The sequence below is a fragment of the Pollachius pollachius genome (assembly GCF_949987615.1).
Source record: "Pollachius pollachius genome assembly, chromosome: 18".
Taxonomy (NCBI): Eukaryota; Metazoa; Chordata; class Actinopteri; order Gadiformes; family Gadidae; genus Pollachius; species Pollachius pollachius.
Window position 1 is genome coordinate 17,005,354 of NC_136951.1, and position 631 is coordinate 17,005,984.

Genomic DNA, 631 nt, shown 5'->3' on the forward strand with positions numbered 1-631 from the left:
TTATATGCAAAGCTCTCTCTCCTGCTTATGCAAGCAGGTCGACGGAGCAGACGCACGCACGCACGCACACACACGCACACACACGTGCACATACACACACACAAATGTGCACTCACACACACACATATGCATGTGCACACACACACACACACTCGCACGCACGCACACACACGCGCACACACACATGCACACACAAACACATTCGCAGAAATGCATACACACACATGGATATGCATATAAGCAACATGCCACATATAGCACATATGTGCACTGGAAATGCAAACACAGGCAGACAGTAGGGATAGTGTTTGCATTCCTCTGCATAATCAATCCCATAATCACCCCCCACCACTCCTCACTCTACATGTGCGTGATTTCGTCACCATGTGATTTGTTACTGAAGACAGCCTCCCATCCACCCACTCTTCTCCAAAGTCTCTCTCTTTATCTCTCTCTCTCCGAGTCAGGGTGCCCCTATTCAACCCAGTGGGGGTAGCAGATTAGACCGTTTGTAAGAGATTGTGTGTGATCTTCTGTTTGTGTATGTGTGTGCATGTGTATGCATGTGTGTGTTCTCTGTCATGTACTTAACGCACATGACAGAGAGAGAGAGAGAGTCAGAATCAGAATC